Below are 18,927 nucleotides of genomic sequence, written 5' to 3'. Positions count from 1 at the left end.
TCCATTCTATTCCATTTCAGTTTTCACCTGGTGATCAGTGACCAGTGACACACTTCCAGTATTAGCCCTTGTACACACGGTCGGACAATCCGACAACCAAATCCGTCGGATTTTGTCCGAAACTGGTGTTGCATGCAAACGGTCGGACAAAGTTGTCGGAAAATCTGATCGTTCAGAACGTGATGATGTTATTTCGTTACGGCGGGACCGCATTCAGGCTAGTAGCCAATAGCTTTGGTCTAGGAATTTGATCTGATTATGCATGGCACTTTGTCCAATCGGAATTCTCTACAAACGATCGGACAAAGTCCGATCGGATCATCTTTTCGGAAAATGTTATAGCCCAGCTCTAACACTTTGTCGGGCGGATATTCCAACGGAAACAGTCCGATTGAGCCCACACACGGTAGGATTATCCGAAAACACATTTTCCGTCGGAATGTCCGACCGTGAGTACAAGGGCTTAGAGTGTCTCCACTCTGCATGAAGGAGCACAAGGGGCACCTTTTGACAGCAGCAATGTCAGACTATGCAGGATTTGTATCTTTGATGAGTGCGAGCCTTGCAGTCTTGTGACTAGTCACGATCAGAGCATTTATTCATGATTTGGGGCTCATATAATGTGAAATTTTAAGTTCATCTGCCAGGTCACTGTGGAGCTTAGTTCCACATTAAAGTACACCTACATTGCTCTTGAGCAATATAAACAAAATCTGACCCACCCCTGTTAGACAACACGTTGCTTGGTGCATAAGAAATGTATCACTAGATGTGTGAGAGTTTACCCCATGTCTATTCAAATGCCAGTTTTCGGAAGGCCCTGGAGGCAAGAAAAGGTGAACTGTTTATATCTTATGAGGGTAATATCAGCGTATGCTAAGCGCTACCTGTAGAGAAACAAAACATCGGAGTGCTCACCTCACTCACACCACCTCAAAAATAAACTTCTACCTTTTCGGACTACAAAGCTGGTATGTAACGGTATGAGACAAATGATTAGACAAGCAGTAATTTTTAACGTGGTGTTTTTTGAATGAATGCAAGTTAAATTAATGATAGAATGGTAAGAGTATAGAGCATAGAATAACAGCCAAAGAACCAATTACAGCAGGGGTAGGCAACCTGTGAGAAGTGGAGATCTACCCGGACAACAAGGAAGAGAACAAAGATCACCGGGTGCCACGCCCTTTACAAAAACAATTTAATTACCTATCAAGCCCCCAATGCAAAGTAAAGACGGTATAAAGAAAACTTAGAAAAAATCTTATAAAGCTAATGTCACTGTAGAAAAATAAACTTATCCTACCTTATTTAGCTTTAGTGAGAAACTCAGCAATCACTATTTTTTTCATGTCTGGGGAGTAATTGGTCACCCCCACAAGGCTGATGCTGAAGTTCAACATGAAAGCAAAATATCTGGTACTGCAGGCTGATTTCTTTGACTAGTTTTAGGCCTCAGTAGTAGGTAGGGCAGAATGCAGAGGTCAGTAGTATGTAGGGCAGTGTACAGAGGTCAGTAGGATGTAGGACAGTGTACAGGGGTCAGTACTGAATAGGGCAGTGTACAGAGGTCAGTAGTAGGTAGGGCAGTGTACAGAGGTCAGTAGGATGTAGGACAGTGTACAGAGGTCAGTACTGAATAGGGCAGTGTACAGAGGTCAGTAGTAGGTAGGGCAGTGTACAGAGGTCAGTAGGATGTAGGACAGTGTACAGAGGTCAGTATTGAATAGGGCACTGTACAGAGGTCAGTAGTAGGTAGGGCAGTGTACAGAGGTCAGTAGGATGTAGGACAGTGTACAGAGGTCAGTATTGAATAGGGCAGTATACAGAGGTCAGTAGGATGTAGGACAGTGTACAGAGGTCAGTACTGAATAGGGCAGTGTACAGAGGTCAGTAGTAGGTAGGGCAGTGTACAGAGGTCAGTACTGAATAGGGCAGTGTACAGAGGTCAGTAGGATGTAGGGCAGTGTACAGAGGTCAGTAGGATGTAGGACAGTGTACAGAGGTCAGTATCGAATAGGGCAGTGTAAAGAGGTCAGTAGTAGGTAGGGCAGTGTACAGAGGTCAGTAGGATGCAGAACAGTGTACAGAGCTCAGTACTGAATAGGGCAGTGTACAGAGGTCAGTAGTAGGTAGGGCAGTGTACAGAGATCAGTAGTATGTAGAGCAGTGTACATAGGTCAGTAGGCTGTAGGGCAGTGTACAGAGGTCAGTAGTAGGTAGGGCAGTGTACAGAGGTCAGTAGGATGTAGGGCAGTGTACAGAGGTCAGTAGGATGTAGGGCAGTGTACAGAGGTCAGTACTGAATAGGGCAGTGTACAGAGGTCAGTAGTAGGTAGGGCAGTGTACAGAGGTCAGTAGGATGTAGGACAGTGTACAGAGGTCAGTACTGAATAGGGAAGTGTACAGAGGTCAGTAGTAGGTAGGGCAGTGTACAGAGGTCAGTAGGATGTAGGACAGTGTACAGAGGTCAGTACTGAATAGGGCAGTGTACAGAGGTCAGTAGTAGGTAGGGCAGTGTACAGAGGTCAGTAGGATGTAGGACAGTGTACAGAGGTCAGTATTGAATAGGGCAGTGTACAGAGGTCAGTAGTAGGTAGGGCAGTGTACAGAGGTCAGTAGGATGCAGGTCAGTGTACAGAGGTCAGTACTGAATAGGGCAGTGTACAGAGGTCAGTAGTAGGTAGGGCAGTGTACAGAGATCAGTAGTATGTAGAGCAGTGTACATAGGTCAGTAGGCTGTAGGGCAGTGTACAGAGGTCAGTATGATGTAGGGCAGTGTACAGAGGTCAGTACGATGTAGGGCAGTGTACAGAGGTCAGTAGTAAGTAGCGCAGTGTAGAGAGGTCAGTAGCAGGTAGGGCAGTGTACAGAGGGCAGTAGTATGTATGGCAGTGTAAAGAGGTCAGTATAATGTAGGGCAGTGTACATAGGTCAGTAGGATGTAGGTCAGTGTATAGAGGTCAGTAGTATGTATAGCAGTGTACAGAGGTAAGTAGGATGTAGTTCAGTGTACATAGGTCAGTAGGATGTAAGGCAGTGTACAGAGGTCAGTGGGATATATGGCAGTGCACATAGGTCAGTAGGATGTAGGGCAGTGTACAAAGGTCAGTGGGATATATGGCAGTGTACATAGGTCAGTAGGATGTAGGGCAGTGTACAAGGGTCAGTAGTAGGTAGGGCAGTGTACATAGGTCAGTAGGATGTAGGGCAGTGTACAGAGGTCAGTAGGATGCAGGTCAGTGTACAAAGGTCAGTAGTATGTAGGGCAGTGTACAGAGTTCAGTAGGATGTAGGGCAGTGTACATAGGTCAGTAGTATGTAGGGCAGTGTACAGAGGTCAGTAGGATGTAGGTCAGTGTACAGAGCTCAGTAGTATATAGGGCAGTGTACAGAGGTCAGTAATACGTAGGACAGTGTACAGAGGTCAGTAGTAGGTAAGGCAGTCTATAAAGGTCAATAGGATGAAGAAAAGTGTACAGAGGTCATCAGTATGAAGAGCAATGTATAGAGATCAGTAGGGTAGAGGGATCAGGAGTGCATGGTACTGGGGGGGTCAAGAGGGCACGGTACTAAGGGGCCAGGAGGGCATGGTATTGGGGGGTCAGAAGGGCATGGTACAGGAAGGTCAGGAGGTTATAGTACTAAGGGGCCAGGAGGGAATGGTATTGGAGGGTCCAGAGGACAGTACGGGGGTTAGGAGGGTATGTAATTGGGGGTTCAGGAGTGCAGAATACAGGGGGGTCAGGAGGGCATGATGCAGGGAGGTCAGGAAGGTACAGTACTAAGGAGCCAGGAGGGTACAGTGCAAAGAGGTCAGGAGGGTACGGTGCAGGCAGGTCTGGAGGGTACAGTACAGAGAGGTCAGGAGGATATGGTGCAGACAGGTCAGAAGGGTATAGAGCAAGCAGGTCAGGAGGGTATGGTGCAGGCAGGTCAGAAGGGTATGGTTCAGGCAGGTCAGGAGGGCATGATACAGGGAGGTCAGGCTGGTACAGTGCAGGCAGGTCTGGAGGGTACAGTGCAGGGAGGACAGGAGGATACGGTGCAGGGAGGTTAGGAGGGTACGGTGCAGGCAGGTCAGGAGAGTACAGTGCAGGGAGGTCAGGAGGGTATGGTGCAGGGAGGTTAGGAGGGTACGGTGCAGGCAGATCAGGAGGGTACGGTGCAGGCAGATCAGGAGGGTACGGTGCAGGCAGATCAGGAGGGTACGGTGCAGGGAGGTCAGGAGGATACAAAGCAGGGAGGTAAGGAGGGTACCGAGAAGGCAGGTCAAGAGAGTAAGGTGCAGATAGGTCAGGAGGGTACGGTGCAGATAGGTCAGGAGGGTATGGTGCAGACAGGTCAGGAAGGTAAGGTGCAGACAGGTCAGGAGGGTATGGTGCAGACAGGTCAGGAGGGTACGGTGCAGGGAGGTCAGGAGGGTATGGTGCAGGGAGGTCGGGGGGTATGGTACTAAGGGGCTACGAGGGTATGGTATTGGGGGGGTCAGTAGGACAGTACAGAGGGTTAGGAGGGCACAGTACTGGGGGGCTCAGGAGGGTAGGGTAAAGGGGGGTCTGGAGGGCATGGTGCAGTGAGGTCAGGAGGGTACAGTACTAAGGGGCCAGGAAGGTACAGTGCAGACAGGTCAGGAGGGTAAGGTGCAGGGAGGTCAGAAGGGTACGGTACTAAGGGGGGTATGGTACTAAGGGTAGATAATTAAAAGAAACAGGTGCGCTAAGCTATAAGAATATTCACAGTGCAAAATTACACATGACAAAATTTAAGGGCATAAAGTGTACTCCTACAAAAACAAGTGTATAAAAATAAATAAAACAATTGGATGAAATGACTCATAAAGTGAAAAATATATGATTCAGTTCATAAAAGGTGCAAAAAAAAATGTGCATGAAAAATGTCCAACTGACAAACCCTTAGCCATTGTACACACGGTCGGAAATTCTGACGGAAAATGTCCGATCGGACCGTGTTGTCAGATAATCTGACTGTGTTTGAGAGCTGGATATAACATTTTCCGGCAACATGATCCGATCGCACTTTGTCCAATTGTTTGTAGAGAATTCTGATTGGACAAAGTGCCGCGCATGCTCCGATCAAATTACGAGACCAAAGCTATTGGCTACTAGCCTGAACGTAGTCCAGTCGAAACAAACGAATGTCATCATGTTCCGAACTATCAGATTTTCCGACAACTTTGTCCGACCGTGTGCATGCAACACCAGTTTCGGATAAAATCTGTCGGAAAAAAATCTGATGGATTTTGTGGTCAGAATTTCCTGTGTACAAAGGCTAATACAAAAGGGAACTGAGTGAACCATATATGTGAAAAATTCTGTGCTCTTCAAGGGAACTGAGTGAACTAAATATAAGGGAACTTCAGCGCTCTAAAAAACACAAAGACTTTAATATCCCATCACCACATAGATTCACTTCGTACCAGATAGCAGTAGTTTCAAGTATTGGATAAGAATCCAACACGTGTCCCAGATGACTGTGCAGCGTATCGAGGCACGCGGCGCCGCTCGCACATGCGCAGTGGGTGCCCGGCTGTGAATATATATATATATAAGAGGGCCAGTATGGTGGCCCGTAATTATGGGAGGAGCCCGGAGGGTATATAATCAGACCACCCACAACGGTCTGTGTCGGTTCCAGTGCAAGGTACTGCACATCAAGGGGCCGACTCTTCTCAGCTCCCTCACGGTCGTCTATCTGTGTGTCCAATCGCAGGTGCACTTCGGCTTCTTCATTCGTGGTCTTCGTCGGCGGTTCCCGCTCATGGTCGCAGATAAGTAGTATCCGAATCTTTTCATATCATGTGCAAACTTGCGGCTTATCATGCTTACTATCCTGCACCCCTTTCGCAAAACCTACCTCTGAGTTGTTGACACTCATGTCCCGACATCTTTCGGCACAGGCATAGTACATTCGTAAATTCCTTGTACCAAACATACGATTCATTCATAGATCCAAGCCTCCGAGTCGCTGTCGGTCGTTCTCCAATATCACTCGCCATAGGCTTCACTGGTTATAAGATTCACTGTTCTCATCCTTTTTTGAGATAAACAGGTATTGTTTGTATGGGTTTCTGTGGCTGATTGAGGTGTAATTAAACACACCTGATGTCTTTCCGGCACTTGACTAGCCTGGGGGGATGGGTGGTTGATAAGTGTTTGGTTTCACAGTAAGGAATGGCATACACTCTACAACCAATTCGTATCAGATACTCCTTACTGCCAATTTATATCAGATTCATCTCATACATTTTTTAAGCTGATTCGTGTCAAATGCATTGCACAGGCTGACTCTGCCAACTCACTGCGTGTCCACGTAGTTGTACCTTCGAGATCGGTCGTATATCTTCATCGATTGTCCCACGCTCGGAACGCTACACACTCGCTGTCGCAGGTAGGACTTTGTTGTTACCGCTCCTCTAAACTCTAGTAGTTACGTTATCATGTTCGTTTATCATGTTCGTTTTGCAAAAAGTCGCACTTACGCCACCGTAAGTCTTTCTATGTCATCTTTCATGTATTTCATGCTTTCTACCCAACGCGGGTTTACTCGAGCTGTTCACTTCACGGCGATGCGGTCAAATCCGACATTCAAGCCCCTTACTCACCTTGCGTCTACGGCCAATTCAAATCTAGTCGCAACTTTGCTTCTATGTTTCGGATCCTTGGCAATCACAAAGCCCCTTCAACCGCCATCACCATTTAGTTGATTCGAACCCAGCCATATCATCGGCAATACGGTCAGATCTGTCATATGAGCCCCGTAGTCACCTCACATCTATGGCTGATTCGAATCTAGTCGCAACTTCGCTTCTATGTTTCGGATCCTCTGCAATCACAAGCCCCTTCAAACCACCATCACCATTTAGTCGATTCAAACCCAGTCATATCATCGGCAATACGGGCAGATCTGTCATACGAGCCCTGTAGTCACCTCGCATCTACGGCCGATTCAAATCTAGTCGCAACTTCGCTTCTATGTTTCGGATCATTGGCAATCACCAGAGCCTTCAACCACCATCACAATTCAATCAATCCAAACCCAGCCATATCCTTAGCGATACGGTCGGATCCCATATATGAGCCTCTCAGTCGCATCTACGGAGGATTCGAGGATTCGGCGCAACGATTCCAGTCCTTGCCAAACGCAACTCTAACAACCAAGCCGAATCCTGTTGCATCTCTGACTCAAATGAGTCAAATCTTTTGCAGACTATTCCATAGCTATAACCCAGTTCAAACTAGTCACATCGACTGTACGAATTCAGCAGTACTTACGTTTGACTTTCTCAGTCTATCCATACATGATCATACACAATTCTCTCCACCAATTTGCTCAGTGTTGCGCACGGTCATTCCTACATAATCACATTTCCTCTATAAACCTTTTCTTTCGCCTTTCAACAAAGCTCCTTGCAATCACTGCAAGCATCAATGCAATGGCTCAAATACGGCCACTCATCTCCAGTAGCAACACGGCTGCTCTCCTCATTCCTACACACTTATAATTTAATTTATAGATTCAAATAAAGCTGCTTTCTTGCAGTCGCTGCAAGCATCTCTGCAATAGCTTAATACGGCCACTCATCTCCAGTAGCAACACAGCTGCTCACCTCATTCATCCATTCATTCATTCTCACCTCATAATTCAAATAAAGCCGCTTCCTTGCAATCACTGCAAGCATTTCAGCAAGTGGCTCAAACTGACACTCATCGTCTCCAGTAGCAACACGGCTGCTCATCATTTTCTCTGTCGCTTTCCCCTTTTTAGGCCAGTTAGAACACCAGTTAGTCCACCCTGCACCAGGTTTGGACAGTATCTCCCAAAACCCCCCCCCCCCCAAATAAAAAAAAAACCCATTGTCGAGGGCTTGCATCTTCACCAGGGGGCCAGCTTTGCCCCAAAGAGCTCTTTGCAATCCCCCTTGTCAAAACGAAATTCTCATGTCACCTTACTACAGGCTCCCGGTCAACTCAGTTCTCGACCCCAACCAGTCGACTTCACAACTAGTGCATAAAGTCAGGTGCTTAGTTCAATGGGATTCCCCCTTTCTCTTAAACACTCTTTCACTACATATTTTTACTTCACATACAGAATTTGACCTGCTCCTGAGGCGTTAGCAACTGTCACATACTTCTGTGCACTTCACTGTTTTCGAAGCACAGGCCTTCAATACGCAGACAAGGTCGCCTAATCTCCATACTTGCTGGCAGTGCAAGCATTAGTAGACCGAACCCACGTCAATTAACTACAGATCGCAACATTCCTACTTAGTATACCAGACTTCAGCTACCCACCCCAGTCCGCCCCGGGGCGCTCTGGTTCATTAGTCTATGCCGAGCACAGACTGACACCCGAGCTATCGGTTACCTAGCCAGTCACCTCCTGGCTCACCTCGGTTGTCACGCATTCTTTTGAGTTTTCTAAAGTCACACTCAACAGCGCTCGAGCGCAAACCAACTGTCACTATGGCTGTCGTTCCTTGTTCTATTCTTCTTGTTTCCTTCCGCCTTTCATCTTATCTACCCAATGCAACTATCCCCTCCTACCTTTGCAACTTACCTCAAACATACGCACCCCCCCTTGCTTTTAGTTGACGCCATGTCGCAGGCAGACAGTGAGGACTTTGCCTCAGCCCTGCCATCACCCTTTACGGGATCAGAAAGCGGCAGTTTACAGTCTCACAAGAGCTTGGACCAATAAATAAAAAATAAAAAAACTCATAGCAGAACGGTGTCGCAGGAGTAAATCCTACCCTGCCGCAGCCAGGAAACCAAGCCTTTAGGCTACTATCTCCACCGCTAGTGGCACCCCTTCCAGGCACCACTTCAGTCTATCTTCTTTGCGGCTACTCAGCGGCACTCCTGGGTAACCACACTGTCAACAGCAGTCACCGAAGTCCAAGCAATGTGACAGCCCTGGAGGTACGCCCAGCCGTGCCCCTATCAGCTCCAGTCACCACCGTCATTCCCGTACCTTCACTTACAGATACACCCAACTTCTGCACCATCGTCTTCCCTGCACACCTTGTCCTAGCAGGGCATCTAGGGGGACATCTTGGATGACAACGACGTTAACTTAGCATCCCTTCTCATAGCAGTACACAACTTAGCCTAGAACAAGTCATATTCGCGGGGAGATGTCTCCGTCATCCTGAAGGCCAGAGACCCTTTACTTAACCGCAAGCTCACTGTCACAGAGTTTGTGCTGGCCTTGGGGACAGTCAGAGACATGTTAGGCAGAGCAACCCCAACAGGAGGGTAGAATTGGACCCGTATCAGCATGCAGCAGGTCACAAGTACGCAGGGTGCCCATCCTTTGACTATCACCGCTCTTTTTCAGCCAAGGCAGCAGCCAGACTCAAGGGGATCCTTTACCTCCCATCTTTTAGTGTTTCTCTTCCAGGTAAAGACCCTGACTAAATCCTTAAATTAAGATGTGCCAGCTATAGCAGATCTGCCCATGGGAGTCGAATTTCTCACAAATTGGAATGGCATGCCAATGTGCATTCCCTCAGCATCTCTCTCTTCATCTCAGGTAGTCATGTTCACCATAGCCTCCACAGGTCCTCGCCTCAATTTTTGGCCAAATTGGGTTTATAGGGCCATGGCAGTCAGAAATCCTCTTGATTCCTGGGTTCAGTTAGTCCTCCTCTTTGTTCGACCTCTACCCCATTTTCGCAGCAGCTCAAGTCTGGTGCAACAACTGGGCAGGACAAACAGTGACGTTCGTCACAGACAACCAAGCCACAGCCAGTATTATGAATAAAGGAGGTCCTAGTAGCCTGCCATCGTGGCCTTCCTGCGCAGGCTAGTGCCACTATCCCCACAGCACCAATCTAACGTCCTATGCGTCCACATCCCAGACAAACGCAATAATCTGGCCGACGCACTACCCGTTAACTTTGCTTTGTTATTTTTTGCAGGAACCTGGAACCGACCCGACCATGTCTCTTATCCCACACTGGTCGTAGCTAACCTCGGATTCAAACAACACTTTCACGACGCTACCTGCCTTATTAATCTTTCACTATCTCACAACACCCTGAAGGCCTACCGTGCAGCCTAGAGGTTCTATGTCAGGTTACTAGCCTCAAACCCCAGAGCAATACCAAGAGTTCTCCATCACATCCTGGTCTTCATATTATGCCACCACACACAGTTGGCATTGTCACACAATACCTTAGACCCCACTCAGCTGACATCCAGTATTTCATCCCCTTATGAGATCCTAACAAACCGTCTTGTTTGCCGCCCATACGGTCAAGACCATGTTGTGTGGTATTCACAGGCAATGACCCCAAATCAGTATCAAACGGCTACCTGTCACCAGCGCCATATTCCGAGACATGTCTTTCATCCTGTCACATTCCCCTTTGGCTAAATTCAGCCTGGTCGTTCAAGCAGCCATCTAACTGGCTTTCTACAGCTTCTTACGCCCCAGTGAATACTGTCACCATCCCAGTTGTAAAGTGTTACGTAGACGCCATCAGACTTCATCTTGCTCCTCAGGGTGTCCAAAACACAATAGTCCGCTTCAGGGGTTGACATCAAACCTTTCCAAACTCTCAAAGCCTGGTGCCCCGTGTCCATCCTAGATAAATTTTTAGCCCATATGTTTGATCCCTCGCAGGACAGCCCATTACTACCGTTCCCGATTAGTACCCCAGGCAGCAACCAGTTCATTAGTCACGTCAGGTTCCTTTTGAGCAAATTAGGCCAGGACCTTGGTCATTTTCTTGGACATTCTTTCGCATTGGAGCAGCATCAGCAGCCTCACGAAACGGGGTCCCAGTCCACGCGATCAAAGATGGGCAGGCGGGAATCCACCTGCTTTACTCGATACATCTCCAATCCACAAGTGGAAATGTCCTGAGCCTTCAGCAACTTTGCCCCGTAGTGTCTTGTTGTACATAAATTAATAATTACCTCCCTAAACCAAGTCTTTTGCGGCCTTCTGTTAGCATATCGCCCAGCAGACCAGGGCTCACCGCCCAGCTCACCAGGGCTTACCTTACAGCAGACCAAGGGCACAATTCAGGTCTATTTTATGTTGTTAGTCTTGTGACGTGTTTATGTGTTCTTTCATATCTTTTAGAGCGGAGGGCTCCGACCATAAATAAGAGGGCCAGTATGGTGGCCCGTAATTATGGGAGGAGCCCGGAGGGTATATAATCAGACAACCCACAACGGTCTGTGTCGGTTCCAGTGCAAGGTACCCACCCACCCATTTCCCTTCTCAGAGTACTTCACTTAAAACACGTTTCTCTACAGAAACATCCATTTACTTTCTTAAGGTATGCGGCCTTCTCTTGGCATATCGCCCAGCAGACCAGGGCTCACCGCCCAGCTCACCAGGGCTTACCTTACAGCAGACCAAGGGCACAATTCAGGTCTATTTTATGTTGTTAGTCTCGTGACGTGTTTATGTGTTCTTTCATATCTCTTAGAGCGGAGGGCTCCGACCATAAATAAATAAATAAATATATATATATATATATATATATATATATATATATATATATATATATATATATATATATATATATATATATATATATATATATAATTTTAGCAGAGACCCTAGGGAATAAAATGGCAATTGCTGCAATATTTTATGTCACACTGTATTTACCCAGCAGTCTTTCAAATGCAGTTTTTTGGGAAAAAATACACTTCAATAAAAAATAAAATGAAACGGTAAAGTTAGCACAATTTTTTTTGTTTTAATGTGAAAGACGATGTTATGCCGTGAGAATCGTGAGAGAATCGTGGTCTATCTTCTAAGCAAAAAAAAATTGATTCTCATTTTTGCCAGAATCGTGCAGCTCTACTGGACAATGATCGCATCAGGCTCCAACACCTTAAAGAGGAAGTAAAGGCCAAAAAACACAAAATGTAAGGCAAAGGCATAATGAGCTAGTATGCATAGCATACTAGCTCATTATGAATAACTTACATGAGAACAAAGCCCCCTGGAGCTATCCTCCATCTTCCTCTTTGCCGCTGCCATGTATCCCTGAGCGACTTCCGGGTCTCACTGCTCCAGCGCTGTGATTCGCCGGAGCTGCGATGACGTCACTCCTGCGCATGCGCACGGGAGCCGACACTCACGGCATATCGCCGCGATCTGCGGCCTGCCCAGTGCACCTGCACTTTAAGCTGTAAAATTGGACCAGATTTTTCAATGGACACAGGAATCACGGTTAGTGATGGCCGAACGGTTCGCCCGGCGGTCGTTTCGCGGCGAATTTCGGGCGTTCGCGGTCCGCCCGTTTGGCGGACTATTGGCACCGTTCGCCCGGCGGACTTCCGTGTTTACTGTGTAAAAGAACTTTGACCTATGATGACACTTCCATCATGGGGTACAGGACAGCCAATTGAGACATTACAGCACATGGACACTTGGACATTCCCCCTAACTTATAAATACACCCGATTCGGCGGCCATTTTACATTCTTTCTTCTGTCACTATAGGGAGAGGTTGCTGTGTGGAGCAGGGAGAGATTGCAGTGACCCAAATCGCTAGCTATTTGGTACACAAAAGTTCTTTTCAGGACTGGTATAGGTGTTAGGTGTATATAGGTTTGCTGTGCTACTGATTGTTGCAGCAGCCTGAGTGTCTTTTGTCAGTTTAGAGAAAGGGACAGGACGGTGTGTCTGCTGTAGGGACAGTCAGTTTAGTCATTAGCTGTTACTATCAGGTCCACAAAAGTGCTATTCCAGTTATTGTTCCAGTAGCCTCTGTTTTGTCAGTTTATATAGGGACAGGCAGGAAGCAGTGTGTGAGGCAGTGAGGGTCAGTTTAGTCAGTAGCTGTTACTATATTAGGTCCACAAAGGTTCTTTTCAGGACTGGTATCAGTGGTATGGTAATAGGCTTGTACGCGTATAATATTCTTTCTTCCAAATATAGAAAGAATATTATACTTGACTGCTGCCCTTCTGCTGCAGTCTGCTAATCATTCACAACCTACTTGTTCCACAAAGCTCCTTATAAGGACTGGTAATTACCTGGTGTAGGGTGCTATAGTACATAGGGTTGAGTGAGGTACAGTCTGCCATTCTATAAGGACTGGTATAGGTCCACAATACATAGGGTTGAGGTGCACTACTGCTGACCGCTGCCCTATACTGCAGCAGTCCTTAATCGGTATAGGGACTGACGTACAGTCTGCTAATCACTCACACACAACCTACTTGTTCCACAAAGGTCCTTATAAGGACTGGTAACTTGGTCTGTCTAGGGTGCTACAGTACATAGGGTTGAGTGAGGTACAGTCTGCCATTCTATAAGGACTGGTATAGGTCCACAATACATAGGGTTGAGGTGCACTACTGCTGACTGCTGCCCTATACGGTAACAGTCCTTCAACGGTATAGGGACTGACGTACAGTCTGCTAATCACTCACACACAACCTACTTGTTCCACAAAGGTCCTTATAAGGACTGGTAAGGTATAGGGTACTACAGTACATAGGGTTGAGTGAGGTACAGTCTGCTATTCTATAAGGACTGGTATAGGTCCACAATACATAGGGTTGAGGTGCCCTACTGCTGACCACTGCCCTATACTGCAGCAGTCCTTCGTCAGTATAGGGACTGATGTACAGTCTGCTAATCACTCACACACAACCTACTTGTTCCACAAAGGTCCTTATAAGGACTGGTAAGGTATAGGGTACTACAGCACATAGGGTTGAGTGAGGTACAGTCTGCCATTCTATAAGGACTGGTATAGGTCCACAATACATAGGGTTGAGGTGCACTACTGCTGACCGCTGACCTATACTGCAGCAGTCCTTCATCGGTATAGGGACTGACGTACATTCTGCTAATCACTCACACACAACCTACTTGTTCCACAAAGGTCCTTATAAGGACTGGTAAGGTATAAGGTACTACAGTACATAGGGTTGAGTGAGGTACAGTCTGCCATTCTATAAGGACTGGTATAGGTCCACAATACATAGGGTTGAGGTGCACTACTGCTGACCGCTGCCCTATACTGCAGCAGTCCTTCATCGGTATAGGGACTGAGAGTTTTGTCACAGGGTCATTTAAAAAATGACAGGCAGAGGAAGAGGCAGGCCCTTCCGCAGGGGTGGTAGGGGTAGGGCAGGAGCAACAGGCTTGAGCCAAAGTGGGAAGTTGCAGAAGGTGCGTTCAATTACTTTAAAGGACATACCAGACTTGGTTGAGTGGCTCACTCAGCCTTACTCTTCTGCACCCTCCTCATCCTCTCGATCTGCACCCTCTTCTTCACTCTCTGCTATGTGCACCCCCAAAGACACTACTACCAACAACACCACCACCACCACCACCACCACATACCTTCCGCTTGAGTCACAGGAATTATTTTCCGATCCATATCAAGACATTTCTGATGCGCAGCCACTCTTGGTATTGGATGAGGAAGAGGAGGTAGCAACAACAGTACCCAGATCAGCCCAAGGAGGAGGTTGGTCCCCGGTGTTGCTGCCTACTCCGAGATCTCTACTTATAGCGGTGGAGAAGGTGACGTCGACGATGACATGTCTAGTGATGTCACGTGGGTGCCCACAAGAGAGGAAGAGGAGGGGAGTTCAGAGGGAGATATGGACCAGCAGATAGGGAGGAGAAGCAGGAATAACTTACATTGCACAGGAGGGACAAAGCAGACTGCAAATGTATCAGGAGCGAGTCATCGACCATGTACGGTCACATCTGGCGCTCCCAGGACACTGGCACATGGCTCCGCAGTGTGGGCTTTTTTTAACGTGTCCGCTGCTGACAATAGCGTTGACATCTGCAATCTTTGCAGTCAACGCATTAGTCGCGGTAAGCCCAACACTCACCTAGGGACGACCACCTTAAGAAGGCACATGAGCAGCCATCACCGAGCCGAGTGGGAGCAACAGAACACACAAAGCCACACTCCAGGCTCTCACCGTCCAGCCTCGTCTTCTACTTCTCCTTCTCCTCTCTCCTCACAATTGTCCTCCACTCCACCTTCCATCACGCCAAGCTCACGTTTTTCTGCAAAAAGGCAGGCTTCCGTGGGCCTAATGTTCGAGCGTAAAAAAATGATGACGCCGGATAACCCTCTTGCCCAACGGTTGAAGGCTGGCTTGTCAGAACTCATAGCCCGCCAACTACTGCCATATAAACTGGTGGACTCGGAGGCCTTTCGCAAATTTGTGGCCATTGGAACACCACAATGTAAGATCCCGGGAAGGAAGTATTTCTCTGCGGCAGAACAGGTTCTGGGGAGCTGGGGGGTTTTTCACCACGCCAGTGGCTGCTCATGCGCGACGCATGCAGACTTCTGCGCCCATTTGAGGAGATCACCAAACTGGTCAGTCGCAGCCATGGCGCCATCAGTGACATGGTACCTTATGCCTTCTTTATGGAGCGTGCATTGCGTCGTGTCATTGATCAAGCTGTGGAGGAGCAGAAGCGGGAAGATGAGGAAGTCGCAATGCTGGATGAATTCCCAGGGGGGGCTACTCTATCTGAGACAAGTCAACAACAGGCGTCTGAAGAGGAGTCAGAGGAGGATGGTGCGGGGCGGATGAGGAGGAGCAAGAAGGGCGTGCTTTAAACCTTTCTGGGATCCCTGTTGTGCGTGGATGGGGAGAGGAGAATGAAGAGGACGACATTATCCTGGATGATAAGCAGGAGCCAGGCCACCACACCGCTTCCACTTTAGTGCAAATGGGGGCCTTCATGCTCCAGTGTTTTAATAGGGACTCCCGTATAAAAAGCATAAGGGTCAAGGACCAGTACTGGGTGGCAACGTACTTAGACCCCCGATACAAACACAAAATGGCGGAAATGTTACCGCCGTCACAGAGGGCTGGCAGAATGGAGCACTTCCAGGCCTTGCTTTGAGAAATGCTGCATTCTGCCTTTGCGTGCACTGGCAGAGGAGTAATTCCCACTCCCAGAGAAGGAGTTGCGGGTACCAATCCAACAGTGCCTACAAGAAGAGGCCGGTTTGAAGATGTGTTGGTGACTTCGGATATGAGGTCATTCTTTCAGCCAACCCATCGACAGGTGTCATCCGGATCCAGCATCAGGGAACGCCTAGACCATCAGGTGTCCAACTACATCGGGTTATCGGCCGATGTGGATGCTCTGCCAACAGCACCGTGATAGAGAGTAGGGATGAGCCGAACACCCCCCGGTTCGGTTCGCACCAGAACTTGCGAACGACCCCCGCGTTCGGTACGAACGTTAGAACCCCATTGAAGTCTATGGGACTCGAACGTTCGAATTGGAAAGTGCTAATTTTAACGGCTAATATGCAAGATAGTGTCCTAAAAAGGGTTTGGCGACCTGCCTCCTGCCTCAGGGGACATGGGTCACTGCAAAAAAAAGTTTTAAAAACTACCGTTTTGGTGGGAGCACTGATTTTAATGACGATTAAAGTGAAAAAAAAAAGTGAAATATTCCTTTAAATATGGTGCCTGGTGGGTGTCTGTAGTATGCCTGTGAAGTGCCACGTGTTTCCCGTGTTTAGAACAGTCCCTGCACAAAATGACATTAAGCGGAAATAACACCATTTAAAACTGCTTGCGGTTTTAATGTTATATCTGGTTCCTGCAATATGGTTGAAAATCATTCAGAAAAATGGCATGGGTAGCCCTCCCTGCCCATTACCAGCCTATTTGGGTCTTGTACGCATATTAAGGGGAACCCTGTACCCATATTAAAAAAAGGAAATGCGTGTGGCCCCCAGGCCCTATATACTCAGAACAGCAGTATACAGGCGGTGCAAACAAGACTGGGACTGTGTAGGTTTGTTGTGTTAAGTTGAATCTGTTTGTAATTTTCAACTGGTACATTTTTAAAGTGTAGCTCCAGTCAAAAAAAATATTTTTAAGCTTTTTGGAAAACATAGGGAAGGGTTATCACCCCTGTATAATTTGTTTTGTCGTCCATCTTTTTTCATCTCACTTGCTGTTGTCTCCTTCCGTTTGCAAGTAGGAGATGTTTGTAAATTGGATGTTTGAAAGTAGGGGCCTGCCCTATATGCTCTGCAGAAATGGCGGAACAAGGTGTTGGTTTTGCAACAACATTGTAAGCCCTCAAAGTGACTCTTGGTGGGCGCTGGAGCGCCCTGCTGTGAACGATTATATCAAGAATTGTAATTACATGCCATTGTTGAACAGTGGTAGAAAAATTGACCTTTGGTGGTTGTGGTGCTGGTGCCACAACACTATAAGTCCTCACAGTTACTCTGGGTGGGCACAGGAAGGGGCCCTCCTGTGAAATATTATATCAAGAATAGTTATTACATGTCCCTGTTAAACAGGGGCAGAAAAATTGGGCCTTAGGCACTGGTGCCATCACACTGCAACCTCTGCCATACACTCTAGTTTTATTGCAGGAATTAGCCCTGCTGCAAAGCATTGCATCAAAAATTGTACTTAAACGCCCCTGTTAAACAGGGGCAGAAAAATTGGGCCTTAGGCACTGGTGCCATCACACTGCAACCTCTGCCATACACTCTAGTTTTTTTGCAGGAATTAGCCCTGCTGCAAAGCATTGCATCAAAAATTGTACTTAAACGCCCCTGTTAAACAGGGGCAGAAAAATTGGGCCTTAGGCACTGGTGCCATCACACTGCAACCTCTGCCATACACTCTAGTTTTATTGCAGGAATTAGCCCTGCTGCAAAGCATTGCATCAAAAATTGTACTTAAACGCCCCTGTTAAACAGGGGCAGAAAAATTGGGCCTTAGGCACTGGTGCCATCACACTGCAACCTCTGCCATACACTCTAGTTTTTTTGCAGGAATTAGCCCTGCTGCAAAGCATTGCATCAAAAATTGTACTTAAACGCCCCTGTTAAACAGGGGCAGAAAAATTGGGCCTTAGGCACTGGTGCCATCACACTGCAACCTCTGCCATACACTCTAGTTTTTTTGCAGGAATTAGCCCTGCTGCAAAGCATTGCATCAAAAATTGTACTTAAACGCCCCTGTTAAACAGGGGCAGAAAAATTGGGCCTTAGGCACTGGTGCCATCACACTGCAACCTCTGCCATACACTCTAGTTTTTTTGCAGGAATTAGCCCTGCTGCAAAGCATTGCATCAAAAATTGTACTTAAACGCCCCTGTTAAACAGGGGCAGAAAAATTGGGCCTTAGGCACTGGTGCCATCACACTGCAACCTCTGCCATACACTCTAGTTTTTTTGCAGGAATTAGCCCTGCTGCAAAGCATTGCATCAAAAATTGTACTTAAACGCCCCTGTTAAACAGGGGCAGAAAAATTGGGCCTTAGGCACTGGTGCCATCACACTGCAACCTCTGCCATATACTCTAGTTTTATTGCAGGAATTAGCCCTGCTGTAAAGCATTGCATCAAAAATTGTACTTAAACGCCCCTGTTAAACAGGGGCAGAAAAATTGGGCTGCTGGCATCACCCAGAACCAAAAATGTTCTTCCAACATATCAGCGGAGGAGGAAGAGGATAGACAATCAACATAACAGGACAGTCACTCAGCATCAGCATAGGCAGTCTTGAAGGGATGTGGTATTTCAAAAAAAATTATTCGGTTACATCAGCTTCAGGTGCTTGGTAGCTGTGGGTGATCCAAGACTGATTCATCTTGATGAAGGTCAGTCGATCAACTGATCCGGTGGACAGGCGCACCCTGTGATCGGTAACGAAGCCACCAGCAGCACTGAAGGTGCGTTCCGAAAGAACGCTGGATGCAGGACAGGCCAGTAGCTCAATTGCATACTGTGCAAGCTCTGGCCAGTGATCCATCCTCAAGACCCAGTAAGCCAGAGGATTTTCAGTGGGAAAGGTGTCCAAGTCTGACCTTGCCCCTAGGTATTCCTGCACCATGTAAATTAGACGCTGGCGATGGGTGCTGGAACCAATCATACCTTGGGGCTGCGGACTAAAAAATT

This window comes from Lithobates pipiens, unplaced genomic scaffold, assembly GCF_037356315.1.
Source record: "Lithobates pipiens isolate NorthernLeopardFrog02 unplaced genomic scaffold, aLitPip1_a1.2 Scaffold_8, whole genome shotgun sequence".
Taxonomy (NCBI): Eukaryota; Metazoa; Chordata; class Amphibia; order Anura; family Ranidae; genus Lithobates; species Lithobates pipiens.
This window is presented reverse-complemented; position numbering follows the sequence as displayed.